General features: G+C 36.7%; 1 protein-coding gene across 3 annotated transcripts in view; it reads left to right on the forward strand.

Moving 5' to 3' along the window:
* The window catches only part of LOC139966641 (dual 3',5'-cyclic-AMP and -GMP phosphodiesterase 11A-like), a 100,181-nt gene that overhangs the window by 808 nt on the left and 83,505 nt on the right, over positions 1 to 15,868 (forward strand). Inside the window, exon 1 of one of the 3 annotated variants that reach the window (XM_071969884.1) lies at positions 7,625 to 8,217. The exons of 1 other annotated variant lie outside the window; for it this stretch is intronic. The gene's annotated coding sequence lies outside the window, so the exon portion shown is untranslated. Of the gene's footprint in view, positions 1 to 7,624; positions 8,218 to 10,793; positions 11,088 to 15,868 lie in introns of those variants that run through there. One more of the 3 variants, XM_071969883.1, reaches the window with a different exon arrangement.

Genomic DNA, 15,868 nt, shown 5'->3' on the forward strand with positions numbered 1-15,868 from the left:
AAGGTTATATGTATCAGTTACAACCAACAGTAATTGTCAAACTGTTTCATTATAAAGGCACCGGGGTCTGTCAATGGGTTTCACACTTTAGCATGGCTTTAATTAGAAAATCGACTTTTATTTGTTGCTAGCGACTAAACCAATTTAATCTCCTCAGTGATACAGCAAGCCTCTAGTACTGCTTACCATATAAATCCTACCTTATACACTTTAAAGGGGTATATTACCACGAATCTGCTTTTGGTATAACACATGTGTTAGATTAGCGAGAGAAGAAAAAAATCGCCTCACAAATGTTACATTCTTGGTCGAATATATTCGTATCTAGTATGAGAGTCTAACGGCAGAGTTGTAATAAAATCTCAGGTCACGGAGTCGAATTAATAGCTGTCATTTTCCTGACTCGAGACTGCGAGCCATTTACCCCAGTAATAATGTTATTCCTGTGTAGGAGGGAGGGTAGGGTAGGGTATAGGCCCTTGACAAACCGGTTCGAGACATTTCAGTTTTGAAATTCACTGACTCGAGTCTAGACTAGTTACATCTTTCATCTCGAACTAACTTAGAAACGTTGAAGTTATGTGATTGATATAGAATCATTATGATAACAACTTCCTCGTGGGTTAAGGTAAACTTAAAGTGGCAAAGGCCTATGATACACGAAATGGCGAGTGGGACATGGGGGTAACGTTGGGTGGGGCGGGGAAGGGGCAATATTGAGTGTATTAACCCGTGGTCTAAGATAGACTTACAGTGACATAGGCCTATGATATACTAATTGGCGAGTGGGACATCGGGTAACGTTGGGGTGGGGGGATAACATTTAGTGTATAAACCCGTGGTCTAAGATAGAGTTACAGTGACATAGGCCTATGGTATACGAAATAGCGAGTGGGACATCGGGTAATGTTGGGGTGGTGGGGGGGGGTGGAGAAGGGGGCAACATTTAGTGTATAAATATATTACCTCATCTCCACATGACTTAAGGTTTCTAAGTTTGCAATGTGTTTATCTTTATGATGCATTTACTACTGAAAGCAATCTTGTTTACACGTCTTCAAGTTTGGTACTCTATCATCTTTGAATTGTATGCTCAGAGGCTGCGGTGTGGGTAAAGGACGGTTCTTTAATGGAGGGAAGGACTGGATACCGGGTGGGAAGGTACGGTAGCTGATATAGGGAAGGAGGCTCTATATGTAGCCTATATACACTTTCATCAACTTATTTTGGTAATTCTGTAGAAACCCTGATGACGCAATGCATAGAGTAAAAACGTGTGTGTAACTGGGGGCTTTGTATATGAGGGATCAACTATACCGGAGATTTTGTCTTGAAAAATATTGGTACTCACTTTAAACAAATTTAGCCACAATACGTCTTTACAACAGGAAATGAATTTCCCACCATCGTTTAATTTGAAACGGCGTTTTAATAGTTTGTCCAAGTGTATACGGTTTTATAGTTACAGCACAACATGTTCCTTTAAGTATATATTCTTACCTGAAATCATCGCCTACATTCAGTGCTAGAGATAAATCTGAATGGAAAGGTTTACTGATACCAATTGTCTTTACGATATAAGTAAACTTAAAGGAGCATATTGTCCTAATATTTATAACTGGGCTATACCAAAATGTATAGATATACCGTACTTCACAAATGTTTAAGTGATCAATGTATCTACGAATGCTTTAAATCCATTTCTCATTCCCAGTGCGCAACCACCATTTTTGGAGGATTTGGGGGCGGAAGGGAATGGGGGAGGGCGGAAGGGTGGGATGTGGGAATGGCTAATATGGTATATCGTCCAAGGTGGTGATATAAAGGGAGGGTATCCTCTTTGAGTGGTTCAAAGTGCTTCTATAGTTTTGGCAATTTATAACACATTGTGGAAGAATTTTCAACTGTTTAGGTTGTATCGCCGTACATACATGTTGTCGATTTATGTACTGTGACTTTTTTTCTGGGGAGATGCTAACGCCCCCACGCCCGCCCCTCCACCGCCCGCCCAATCCCCTCCCCTGAAGGATACCTGTTTGCGCCATTGTTCAATCCAAACTATATTCGTTTACTGATCGCATGATGGCCTACATAAGGAGGAACTGACAATATACATATACTGACGCGGTCCCAATTTTTCCATGCAGAGTTGATAATTTCTTTTAGTATGTGACCGATACTTTCAAAGATTTTCACTTTGTACAGACACAGGTATGTAAAAGTCAAACTAAACGTAACAAGTTAAGATAACTAAATTTTGAAATTTTTCCATGAAGACAAATAAATATGCTTGACAACACAGCAAGTTTCTTTAAAACAAAAGGGTTGACCTAAAATAGGCTTGATTAATCAACACTATATACGCGGTAGAATGATTTATGGCTTGTCATAGTAGGCTACTTTCAGTAGCTGCAGTTAATCCCACGTCACTTGGTTTTGTAGAGGGACAAAAATAGATCGAAAGATTCGTTTGTAGACACTTACTTAACCAAAACAGGGTTAATTACCTAATTAATATCTATAGTGCTATATGCGAAGTCCTCTAGTCAAGAAAAGTTCCTTTCAGCCAGAATATGCCCGTTTTTATGATAGAATTGGTAGAAAATTACACAGAGCTCAGATAATCAATATTTCATTATAATAGGAGCGACATGACGCAAAGGCCAGACCTGCGTTGCAAAACAATAATCATAGGTTACGAATATGTGTATAAAGGCGACGAAATGTGAAAGATTGAATAAAATTCAAGAATTTCTCTTTCATTAATTTGTATTCAGACCTGACGAGAGAGGAATGGTGGGATGGGGGGGGGGGTGGAGGGGGTTGGATCAAGAGGTTGCTATACACTCCCAAATCCCCGGAAAATATGGAGGAAAGAAGTAGTGTGTTTTCTTTGTCATAATGTATATAAGAAAAATGCAAGAGCTAACAGAGGGGGCTAAGGGGCTGAGGGGGCTGAGAGGGGGGGCCTGAGGGGTTACATTATTGCACCCGTAGGGTGATGGTGGCTCCCAACTCTACTGTCTCCATTTGATAAAGAAAAATTATCCGCAGCGTGTCTGTGATCAAGTGTAGCCTCATTTTGAATAATATTCTGTAGGTTTGGTAAAACTGTCGACATAACAGTACAAGCTGTTGAACTTGACTATTCTTCTAACCCACGCAGCCATACACATCACATTACGATCCAAATTCTTAGAAGCTAATAAAAGAAATGTTAACAAAACAAAAGACTATCATGTTAAATTTCACAGTCACTCGATTTAATTTAGTAGCTTGCCTCAGCGATGATCGGCCCAGCATTGGAGAAGAATAATAAACTTGAACTTCGAAGCGGTTGGAGAGTAATGAATAATTTACTAACGACGAATATTTGAATGACATTCTTTCCACTTCTAAAAGCACTACAAGACATTTTAGTTTATGTTTCGCTTTCATCGCTACCTAATAAATCTATTAAATTTCTTCTTTCTTTTTATTGTATTCTTCTTTTTCCCCTTCTTTTTAGGCTTGCATCAGGGAAGGGGTTAGCGAGGTTTCCATTATGTTTTGCAAGAGATGCTGTGCTTTTAAGACGCTACATTTTTAATGAAATTTATGAGAATGTTTGGATGTTTGTTTCGTTATTCATGAAGCCGCTTTGTGCAATCACCGCTTCTTTCATGGCTAATAGCAATAAAAAGCTAAACCATATGACGCGTAGTATAACGAACGTATACAGGTGGAGTAACTGAGCTATAGTGTTATAGTGGGTATAGGCAGTGGTGTGCATGTGACTTAAAGGTAAAAGAAGGGGGGGGGGGGAGGAGGGGGATTCAAAACTACCCCGACTGATTATGGTAGATGGCTGAATGTTTTGGAAGGGTTCATAGGCAAACGAAGGATTCCATAATGGAGGATGATGCACCGGTGTCATTGAATTCGACTCCTTTGTAGGGGGCTCTAGGGGTGGTCCCCCAGAAAATAATTAACATATTAAATACTTTGTGTGAGGTTATAAAAAAAGAGTTGGATGGAGCGTACACAGTGCCCATTCTGGTGTCAACATATTCTCTTGAAGTTAGTCGAACGTTTAATGAGGTCCATATCACCCTCCCCATCCCACCCCCCCCCCCTCTCCCGACCTCATTCTTCACCAGGTTTCGAAGTGAAATTACTCCTGAGAACGTACGTCTGTGAGTTGTATTATTCCTTTAGGAACTATAGTTGGTGTGCTCCATACAGACACTGCATGTGCGTGTAGGCCTATATATATATATATATATATATGAAATATATATATATATATATAAAATATATATAATAATAATATATATATACATATATGAAATATATATATATATATATATATATATATATATATATATAAATGATGCGAGGTAGTTGTAGGCAATGACATGTGATAAACGCTACTGTATAACTTTGTTTTTTTCGCAGAATTTGGAATGGCAATCGGATATAGATATGAATATTCAAGTACCATTCGAGAATCAGCGTGCCGTCGTCAACCGGCAAATAAGGCAGTTTGTGTATAGTACTTACGTATACATCGTTGTACTTAGTACTTATGCACCGTTACATAGTACGTTGAGATTGTCCAGAGCTTCGGTTCTATATAATGCTTTCAATATCTCGATAATTATGAAAGCTGGATCGTTTACATAAAGTCGTGTATGGATCAGTAATTACTGATAGGGTCTCTGCTAAGCGGTCCGTCATGATAGTATGCCACAACACCGAAACAATATATAGGATAATATTGTTTACTTCTCTGGTTGCTTCCCCCTTGTATATACTCCTATAGGCTAATAGTGCTTATTTCTCGGTATATAATTATATATATATATATAAATGAAAATCGTAATGAGTTGGAAAATCAAGAACAATGAAAAAACTTCTAGCCTCCACCGGGATTCGAACCCGGGCCTCCCGCTTTGTACGCGGACACCCTAACCAACTAGGCCATGGACGCTGATTGTATGTCCAGAGGTTCGAAACCGGTAAGGAAGGTCGTAATTCCACTGTAGGCGTTTGTCACCTGTATCGAACAATACTAGTTCTGTTTTTGGTGACATATTTTGCCTTGCTCTAGAGATCAAACATGATGCTAACCAACTCGAAAATCATTTGTGAATCCTAAAGCCGGATCTCGAAAGAGATACTTTGAACAGACTTTATAATATATATATATATATATATATATATATATATATATATATATATATATATATATATATATATATATATATATATATATATATATATATATATATATATAAGGGTTAATATCTCAAACATCATATATACATTTATATTTATCTTTTTTCTTCAGAAAAAAACAAAAAAAAAACATATATCTTTAAATACATAGTAGTATATAGTATTAGTAGTAAGTTAAGTCTCGTCTATTCAACATGCTCAGTGATTAACCTCTGCAACGTATCACGATCTTGCGCAAGGTTTATTGCTTCCTCGAAATTGTTAAATTTAAATACATACATGGTTAAAATGTACATGTAACCAGACTCGTCTATGGATTACTTGTTTTTACATATATGTTACATGTATAGTAATATACGTGCTATTTTCCGGGATACGGTTTAATGTTACACAAAAAATCTCCGGCAAACGGTTTACAGATGTCTTAAGTTACCAGTTTACTAAACCGGTGTTGTTAAGTGGGCTTTTAGACCTAGGGAACCTAACTATTTCTCAAAAAAAAATTAAAAGTGATCTGGTGAAATACGCAACTAATGGTAATAATGATTAATATTTGTTCTGACACAGTTTATCGTTTACACAACTCTTTTTCGTTATAGTGGTATATGGTAATTCGTTTGTGTGTTTGTGTATTTAGATATAGTCCGTAGATCCGTAGATAAGAATCAGAAGTCTCGACCAAATCTCCATTGACTAAAGTCTGTCGGTAACTGCATACGTCGCTGCATACATGTCTGTGTACAAAGCTGTGTAATAACGTTGTACTGTTTGTTCATACGTTGCTAATAGAATGGACGATATCATTATGAATCATTGGTATTAATTCTTTGCTTCCGTTGTTGAAGTTTTCCGTCATATTTCGCAATTGTCGATATTCAGTGCCACATAAAAACTTCAGGTTTGGATGTAGTAACATTGGGGAAATGACCAGGCGCCGTTTACGAAAATTAACTGTCACCTGACACAAAGTCTTGGGGACCAGGGAGTAAAAATAGCCCGGCGCCTGCTTAATGTACGGCCTGTAGGTGTATACCACATTGCCAGTACCACATTGAGCCTGTTGTCTTTGGTAGAGATCAATCTGTATGCTGAATGCAAGAAAAGTTTCCATCTCGGTCATCAGCTGCCAATGTGAATATTGTTTGTCATATCTCAACGCTTTTTGCTGTACTACTTAGACTGAAGTATGTTGTTCATCCTGGCTATATCTCTGCAGCCTAGTGTGTCATATTCATATAAGGTTATTCATGTAGCATCATTTTTGGATGTGTATGTGTTGCTTGAATGTTGAAGAGCATGAATAGAAGTACATTTAGTGCAAAAATTGGGTCAATTGAGGCAATTTTAGACCCCTTTAGGCCTCCCAGGAGCAGCGTACGAAAATTGTTTACAACTGAGTAAAGAGGTTTGTTTACAAGTGACGAAAGCTTCAGGCGCTCATAGGAAAACACTCTTCACGGTCATGATAAGGAAGATTGATGGTGCCATGAAAGGCCAACTTGCAGCTCTCCAGTGATGGGGTAGTATTAAGCTAGTAGGATCTGCTATCTAGACTTAAAGAACCGATACGTTGACGATGTAGAGTGTAAGTCAACGGGGAATTTAATAGGTGTACGCGACCATCACCCAGCTATCATAATATGGTGGGTAGGACATGCCAGTTAATAAGCTCAAGCGATGAATTTAATGTTTAAAGTCAATGGAACTATTAATGGTGGTGTGTCACCTGTAGATAATAACCTTATAATGTTCGTGACGTTTCAGGTACCATGTCACACTTATTATGCAGCAATGTACACCCGCCGCTCGAAAGGTTAACCATTGTCGAAATAAAATGACCTAAATTGCCAAACAGTAGTGATTTGTTTTTGGACATATTTTCATCTGTTATCATTGCCCTTTCTGCCTTTATTTAAGACAGCATGTATCAAAGTACCGGTGGTGTCAAATTAAGCAGGATTGAAGGTAATTTAAAGCTGTTTAGATATCTCGTGGTTAAATGGGGATATTACTACTCCGAGCGAGCAGACGAAAGGTTGGAGTTCATTGTGCTGAAACTTGCTCCCGCCTCTGCTAGCTCATAATCTAAAACGGCCGTCATGATAGGTCAGGCCATCAGCTAAGTAATGGGTATAGATATGATAGTTGCGAAGCTTCTATCTATGCTTTAGGGGGCTTGGAGAGTGACGAATCTATAGTGTCTATAAGTCAACAACATGGAACGAATTTGGTACGACACCTTTCATTGATCGTGGTTGTATCTTCAAAAAAAAGTTATGACTTAAAAGTTGAAGAGCGCCATCACATTTGATTGTGCGGTGTTTTTTTTCGTTGTCGACTAAAAATGGTGTGATGTGCAGACTATCTAGTTCATCTTCTGCAGCTAGCCATCCGCCCATAATAAGAAGAATTTTCAATTGGTTTAATCAAGGAGGTATCTTGTAGATTTGTTGCTCGTGTTTTTTGCGAATATCTACAACCTTTCTGTGACCAGACCTGTTGCAAAGTCTACAGCGAGGAATAAAAATGATTGTATTAAATAGTTTAGATATCAGGGTGGAAATATACACAGTGTATATTGGAGAGGCCGCTGCTTGATGAATATATTTATTGTTTTTCAAGTATTTTTGAAAGCTAGATGATTTTTTTTGTCATCAATCGACTTAGCGAATTTGAGACAAGTTTGCTATCCCGTTGACTGTGGAACGCCCTTACTCACTATATACGGCACAATCTTTTCAAGAGTGTTCGCTCTAATACAAACAGACTCGGTTGAAATCTAACGCTTAATTATGATTTAATGTAGTAATATTGGTAATTGATTTGGAAAGCCAGCAGTTTTGTGGACTGAAACGAATGGTTGCACTTATTTCTCCAAGGAACAATATTTCTGATACTGTTAAATCTTTATTCAACATTGATATGAAAAACGGTTGGTCGTCTCTTCTGTTAAAGTTTTGGAATATTCGGAGAATTTATTTCCAGAAACTCATTCCGGTAAGTTACCTCTATGTTTTGGTCAATTCATTGATTTATTTGATAAAAAGCATCGCTTATTTTCATTTTTTCGGGGTGTTTCTTAAAATGATATCATTTTCAGGATCATGCAAGCCATGTAAACCATTTTCGTTTTCTCGATACGGCAGAGATATTTAGTCGGTGGGTAGTTTTTTATATTATAATCTTCAACACAAGTAAACTGAGGTATAAAGCTATTCGGCTTGCGTAAATTTGGTGACGTAGTAAACACAGGCAACGTGGTTAAATTATTAGAGTGTTTAAATTGATTAGGTGTCATATAATTGGTGGATCAGTTGTCCTAACTAGGCGTACAACTTACTGTCTAATTGCTTCAAGTTTAGCAAGGTAACCATACTTGCATTATCACTGGATATGAATACAAATGTTATTAAAACTAAGCTTCAGTAATTTAAACCCCGGTTTAAAACAACAACAAAACAGTGCAGTCCCGTTCCGTTTGCCTCATTCCCGGAAATAGTAGGCGTATTACCTATCCCTTACCCCTAACCCCTCACGAACAACCACAGCGTGTGAACTGTAACTTCTGACATGGTAAACTACACCTTTGGAATGTACTATTGAAATTTACAAGTCCACCTATAACCTGTATTTAAATACCAGACAACACTTCCCATCCTTGCCTCATCCCACAATGTAGTAAACCTATTAACCACCCCTTACCCCTTACCCTTACCCCTTACGCCTTACCCAACCACCCAAACAACCACTCTTTGTAAACACGTACATTATGAGTGCGATTATACGGTATTCGGTATTAACTGTAGAAATGCCACCTATATATTAAATGATAGAACCATAACCGATCACTAAATTTGACGTATATTTCATGTAATCTACACTAACAAGCTTCATATATATTCCTTGGCTGGCTCTATGATCAACTTTAAATTGGCCACAACAAGAAACTAACTTCAATAGGTTACTTACATCTCGTATTCAATGTATTCACAAGCGTCAGTTCCAGGAATTTCATTCTTGATAGTTTCTTATCTCATTTTACACTCAAGTGGTTTTATGCGCATTTCTTTGGCCAAACAACTCGTTCTAAACAGCGTTTGCATTTTCCTGTATAACAATTTGAAATAAATGCCCTAAAATCACGTACTTACATCACGTACTATGCTGTTAAAAATAGCACAGAAAAGAATAGCACAGAATAGAATAATACAGCATAGAATAGCACAGAAAAGAATAGCACAGAAAATAATTGCACAGTAAAGAATAGCACAGCATATAGTAGAACAGCATAGAATAGCATAGAATAGAATAGCACAGCATAGAATAGCACAGAATAGAATAGCATAGCATAAGATAGCACAGCATAGAATAGCACAGAATAGAATAGCATAGCATAAGATAGCACAGCATAGAATAGCACAGAATAGAATAGCACAGTATATAATAGCACAGAATAGTATAGCACAGAATAGAATAACACAGAATAGAATAGCACAGCGTAGAATAGAATAGAATAACATAGAATAGCATAGCATAGCATAGCATTGAATAGCACAGAATAGAATAGCACGGTATATAATAGCACAGAATAGCATAGCACAGAATAGAATAGCACAGAATAGAATAACACAGAATAGAATAGCACAGCGTAGAATAGAATAGCATAGCATAGAATAGCATACCATAGCATTGAATAGCACAGCATATAATAGCACATAATAGAATAGCACAGCATACAATAGCACAGAATAGAATAGCACAGAATAGAATAGCACAGAATAGAAAGAATAGCATAGAATAACACAGCATATAATAGCACAGAATAGAATAGCACAGCTCATAATAGCACAGAATAGAATAGCACAGAATAGAATAGCACAGCTCATAATAGCACAGAATAGAATAGCACAGAATAGAAAAGCACAGAATAGAATAGCATAGCATAGCATAGCATTGAATAGAAACGCATAACATAGAATAGCATATCATAGAATAGCACAGCATAGAATAGCACATAATAACATAGAATAGCATAGAATATAAAAGCATAGAATTGGAAACTGATTCAATTCTGTGACAGGATGTAATTTTATGTTGGTAATGTGTGATCCAGTGACGTCATCACAACAGTGATGTATATATGTTCCCAAAACGACATTTGCAAAAAAATTGAACAAACAACCTATCCTAACTGAACCTATTACAGGTTTAATATTGGAACAACAAGCTTTTGTTACTAATTAGCTTATACAAATGACGTATACATTGAATTCAATGGACCCATGCTTTAAACCTCTCAAATCTACATCGCTATACCAATAAGATGAAGGATGTAGGCCTAGATATATTAGGAGACACTTCATAAGCAAATCCACGCCGTCCCCCTTGGGCAGATAATATATGCCACGTTGTAAACAACTTCTCTCTTCATTTTTCTTCTTCTGTTTTTTGTCTCAAATATTTTCTCCAATGAGTACATTGAATTTCTTTTCAGCACCCGGCACGCAAATAACCTCTTCTATATTATGTGTGATTACATGTTTCTACTGGAATAGTTTGCTGTAGGGTCGGATAATATACTGCACGAAAGTTATATAGAAACGGAAGCCTATGAAACAATATTGATTTCACAGTCAATATTTCATTCTATTAAGCTTTAAGTGTTAATGGGGGAAAACACGCACACACTGCAGATACATGAACTGTAATCAATGTGGCAGTGTGCACTTTTGTTTTAGGGATGTATTTCATACATTGCTGCGAACAAAGTTGATATGACCAAAGTTTTCTTAAACATTCCAGTTGTTTTTGTGGTAAAAGCATATAAATATCTACATATGGATCGGATAGGACCACGTATTTCTCAGGTAAGTGTGAAATATCCTTCTCAATGCTTACAACGGCTTGCAATCATCTATTTAGTGTAAAAGCTAATTGTGGCTATAACCTGAACGTTTATGTCTCGGTCAAATGTATCCTGCAACTTATGGACAATGCTTTTCCTATTAACCTATTGACTGTAGCACAAGTCATGAAAGATAAGGTATAATGTTGCAAACAAGAATGACAACATTGTCAAATGTTAGCCTGTCGACGAGCACATGCATGATTTGGTTGTCGGTAATGTTGCAACTAACATAATGTTCGTTGTGTGTGTTATCAACATATGGGTTTCTATATACTATATCACATGTGCAGAAGGCTCTATGAAGTAATGTTGTGACTTACAGAATTGGCTTTTTACATGTTAGACTATTGACTTGTGCACATATATAGGAACAACATGTGCATGGTAATGTTACAGTCTGAACATTACCGAGGCTTCGGGGTATTTTAGGCTATCGTTATAAGCAGAAAGCTTCGGGAATGTTTCCATGTAAAGTGATTTTGTTGACGAAAGTTGCATTTCAAATGGTATTCACAGATTTATAACTCAACACAAATGCTGTTTAGTTTTAAGGTCATAGTTTGCTACGATTCCGATGTTGCTTTAGAAGGCTCCGTGTATGGTAATGTTGCAACTTACAGAATTGGCCTTGTGCATGTTCGACTAAAGAGGAAAAGATTAGATCGTCAAACATCTATAATAGATTGAACATAACTGAACCTCCAAGTATATATACACATACAAACATACATACATACACACATACACACATACGTACACCCTTACATACATATATATATATATATATATATGTATATATATATATATATATATATATATATATATATATATATATATATATATATATATATATATATATATATATATATAATACGATATATATAATACGATATATATTAACAGTACACATATTTACACAATATAACCACAACCACCGTTCCACACAACAGTATGCAACCAGTATATTAAGTTAATCATGCGAATTTCCGGTAACAAATTCATGGTCTGTTTGATTTGATTACGCCGTTGCAGTTGTTACATGTTACCTGGTATATACATATCGTACAAATCAATATTGTCAGTGTGTGTATGGAATGAGCTAACTGTATATGCATGTATGGCAGAGGTTTCTATGTTAGCTCAGGTGTGGGACAGGGGCGAAATCAACCAAGTAATATCGCTTTGGAAATTAAAACAAAATTACCCATTCCCCTTCAAAACAATACCAAAATCGGAAAGGAAAGTTAACTCAAGCTCAAACTTAATTGACAGTCTCTGTGTAATATTGATGCTTTCTGTATACGGGTTATTAAGAAGGCCTGGTTCTCAGGCTCGTTTTGCTAAATTTCAGTCCATAAATTACAGAGGCCTTTTTTTTCTTCAGAAATGTAGGACAGGTTTAAAGCATCCGATATCAAAAAACTTGGACCTCAACCAAAAATTTCGGGTGAAATAAAGCAAACTCGATGTACCCGTTTCTAGCTCGTTAAAGTTAAGCCGACGAGTGGAAACTTGCTCAAACGAGTTATGTTCCTTTATATGTTGCATTGTTGAATGTTAGACAGAAATATATATGAAGTAGGTTTCATGCTTTTGGTTTTCAACTTGCATAACAGGTTTCATGCTCTTTTTATAATATCTATACGTCTAATTAAAAAGCGAGAGGTGAAGAGAGATAGGGAGAGAAGTAGGTGGAGTTATTGTTGGAGAGAGAGAGAGAAATATAAACGTTGATCAAACTGTTTGTGTGTTATTCATATAACTTAAGACAAAATATAGACAGTAATCCTATTATTAACTTTTTTAATATGACCACAAAAAAACTTTAAAATCAGGAAACCAACAGCAGCATCAGGTACGTATAGCCAACAATTCTGAGTTGGATTCCTTCTTCTCTGTGTGTGCGTCTGAAAGACAATTAGAAATGACAAACCCATGATGCCTCCCATGAGGAATTAATAACACACCAAAACGTCGAAAAGTCACTTTATCCTCAATTAGATTCAGGCACGGGTTCAGTGCTGTACACCCCCCCCCCCCCACACGTCCCCTCCTTCACAATCCCTTTCAACTCCACACAAACATTTAAAAAATTTGTTTACCACAACCGTGAATTTAGGCCTTATATAGATCTAATTTGCAGTCTAAATGTACCTCAGAATACACCAGGTGACGTCTCATATTTCTTTATTGTTTTCTGGGACGGGGTGGGGGTGGGATTTCTCCTAGAATCCCCTACATTGGATCGGTTACAATGACAACACGGCCGACCCATCCTTAATTAACTCCTGAACACTCCCATCCCCCACTGGTTGATAACTGTGGGATCATCTCAGTGGAGGCATTACAAATTTCAACAGTCAGAATGATGGACTGATCCGAGTCGGCGGGAAACGGTGTTAGATTACATTTGTTTTTCTTGTTCGGTATTTCATGCATTCATTTATCTGTCTATACTCGATTTGACGAGAAAGAAATTATAGAGATGTTTTGACTTGTCCGCCAACTACCCCTCGTTAGATTAATGGGCACTACAGCTTGTGAGTTGTAGTTCGATAGAAGCATCACGTCATCAACGATTAGGCTATACTATATACATGCATCAATGAACGTGCTCTATTCGCAGTATGGCACAAAGAGGAGCCATACCCCCATACCCGGGGTTTGATATGGGAGGAGGCGGGGGAGGTGGGCATCCTTTAAATAAAAGTGTATTCTCATTTTCAAAATATACTGAACAGCTTTAGTGGATATGAATAGTAGAGGAGGATGATTGGTGACCTAATTGTCTCTCACGCCAGCCTTGGCTTTTCGACACCTCTGCAGGCAGTACACCAGCACTAGTACAAGTTACAGGTGGATTAGAAACGGCCCCAGTAGGTTTACAAGTGCATCACTAGGATATCGCAATGAACTTGATGGGCCCTATATCATTGTAGATAAACCGAGCTCGTTCCCCCTTCACCCTCCCTCTCCCCTCCCCTACCCGACAGCTGAAAACAATGGCCTTTATATTGATTTGATTTGGCCGCTACCAAAGAGATTACTGTTAGCATTTTTTTATACTGTAAACAAAAAAAACAAACAAAATTGTTCTCTGTATGAAGTCAATTTATTACCTACGCAGCAGTATGACTGATATATCAACTCTACGATGAAAGCACACTGCGGTCGATACGTTGTCATTATCTTCCTTGTTATACAAGGTCAATAATCTAATATACTTGCAGTGAACTTTCATATCAGCTGGTGTATATAGGCCTATATATATATATATAAATATATAAATATATATATATATATATATATATATATATATATATATATATATATATATATATATATATATATATATATAAACAAATATACATATACAAACGCTAGCCTGTAGTCTAATGTCATTGACCGCGATGTCTCAGTTGATTTGAATTGATGAATGCAAAACTCTACGAATCGACGGCACTTTTTAGTTAAACGCGGATGGAGCTTTGGTAATGAGTTGTATACATGACGAGTGGCAATAATGATGTTACATCTCCAGCTGAATCTCAAGGATATATTTGTTACGCTTCATGAAGCGGTAATATGAGGGATGTTATAGCGGTAGGCATACGGTCCAACGGTCTTTATCATACTTCTACTGTTCTACGAAGAGACAAGAAGCTTACACTATATCTACTTGTTGAAACGATTTGCAAAAACAGAAAGAGGCTGAAAAAAAGAAATTAAGAAAAACAAAACAATAAACACCTTAGGCTATATTATTTTGAATGTCTTCTTTTAATGGTATTCGTATTGCGTGAACGCTGTTAAGTTTCCTTAACATTAAACTCAACTATACATATAGGCGTATAGTGTGTGTTTTCTATATAGTGACTGGCACGGTCATTTATTTCTGCTTACGTATTTACATGTGAGTTTTATCGTATATGGGCTCGGGGATACACTTCTTTCCTTTTTCTCACAGAAGTACACCTAATAAGAATCTACACTACTGGATGTCATTAGCAAATGTCGCTTTGAGTGCCTCGATATGCAAATTAGGCTGCAGTACCTTCAGGGATAGGTAGTATACACCACAGCAGAAGTAATTGCGCTGACTGACAGTTTTAAAATATTCGTCAACAACGTTCCTAATACAAAGTCATCTAGTATGCTCTTCTTAAGGCTAAGAAATAAAACCTTTCTGGGTAGATACAACTACGAGGCTTTACCTGATATGTTTCATTAAAGGTCCTGCATGGGGAAAAAACTGGCGAAACAAGCTGAAAGAGAACCACATCTATATATATATATATATAAATATTTATATATATATGTATGTATATATATATACATATTTATATATTTTATATATATATATATATATATGTATGTATGTATGTATATATATATTTATATATATGTATATATATTTATATATATATATATATATATGTATGTATATATATATATATATATATATATATATGTATATATATATATATATATATATATATATATATATAGTTTTGGGCGTTCTGTTTCAGAACAATACATCTGCTTCAGGTGATCAACTATACTGCATATGGCCCTAGCCCTACGCCGCCTCATATACCCTATACCCTACCTATACTGCGTACCTTACCCTATCCCGCACCCAACCCCTATCTCATACCCGCCTTCTATCCCTCATCCCTATTCCCCCGACCTAGTAACGTATAGGCCTATACATAGTTAAAAATTTGTAAACAGTGCTGT

Source organism: Apostichopus japonicus, chromosome 4 (assembly GCF_037975245.1).
Source record: "Apostichopus japonicus isolate 1M-3 chromosome 4, ASM3797524v1, whole genome shotgun sequence".
Lineage (NCBI taxonomy): Eukaryota > Metazoa > Echinodermata > Holothuroidea > Aspidochirotida > Stichopodidae > Apostichopus > Apostichopus japonicus.